Source organism: Mustela nivalis, assembly GCF_964662115.1.
Source record: "Mustela nivalis genome assembly, contig: HAP1_SCAFFOLD_558, whole genome shotgun sequence".
NCBI classification, from domain to species: Eukaryota; Metazoa; Chordata; class Mammalia; order Carnivora; family Mustelidae; genus Mustela; species Mustela nivalis.
In genome coordinates, this window is record NW_028136101.1 from 56,422 (window position 1) to 57,722 (window position 1,301).

Consider the following 1,301-nt stretch of genomic DNA (forward strand, 5'->3'; position numbering starts at 1 on the left):
GCTAAGCAGGGAGTCTGCTTCCATTCCTCTCTCTCTGCCTGCCCCTCTGCCTTCCTGTGATCTCTGTCAAGTAAATAAATAAAATTTTAAAAAAACATATTTTATTCCAGTTATTCATGTTTATTAACTAAGATATCACAATACAAATAATACAAGCAGTTGCTCTTTATTAATACCTTCAACCAAGATCAAAAAAATATGTCATATTTTCTCCAAAAATTTTATATCATCTGATAGGTCATATATATATAAAATTACATTTAAAGTCTTAAAAATATCAGCAATATTTTCATTTAAATGCAAATTTCAAAGAAAATCTACTTTTCCAAACACGACTTATTATCCTATATTTTTTAAAAATTTGTCAATATCTGATAAATAGTTTAGCGAGACTATAAATGTTAGATCGAAAAAAATGATTAATAGATGTAGGTTCAAATTATTATGTTCCATTAAAAATGATTTAGTCTTTGATGAACATCTGTTTGGTAATGTGCTGTATCCAAATATAGTAAATTTATGACATATATAAAATTATAGGGAAATGACACCTACCATTCCATTATGAGTAGAGCTTTTAAAATGCTATTTGTCACAACCTGTCATCTTCTCATTATGTAGCATTATGTAGCATTTAAAAAATGTATACTCTTCACTTTGAAGTCTTTTAGAAATCTAAAATATGACTTTCTATGGATTTTATTTCCATATTCCTTTATTGCCACTTTATACAAATCCACATGCTTTGATTCAAAGGTAATAAATTCCTCTTATTTGGAGAAATGATGTTTATTTTTGTTCTCTCAACCTTAGCAGGTGGTTTCATTTTAGCACACTTCAGAGTTATAATTTCATGCTTATTAAAAACATTTATTATGATCTACATAGATGAATGAAAGTTTTATTTTGTTAAATTATTTGCCAAAAAATCTGTTATTTTAAAAAATGTATTTCTTTTGAAGGGTTATTTTAGAGCATTCAGAGAGGATCTAGGAGTGTGGTATTATGCAATTTTTAAGTAGGTTTGAAATGGTTATTCATATGATTGTTTCTTTGAGGCTTTTGCTTATTTTGGGTTTTTTGTCTTCTTTTGTCTTCTTTTGTTCATTATATGCTATAAAATATTTTGAAAGTAAATTTAAGGTATGTTTTACATAGTTTATTTTTTGAAAAAAATATTGAAATGACTTATGAAATTCAGTATATTCTCAACATTAATTTATTATGAAATTTTCCAATTGTCTACTGTCTATTATATGGCAGATATTACTTCAGACTACACTGGTAAATGAAATACTTGG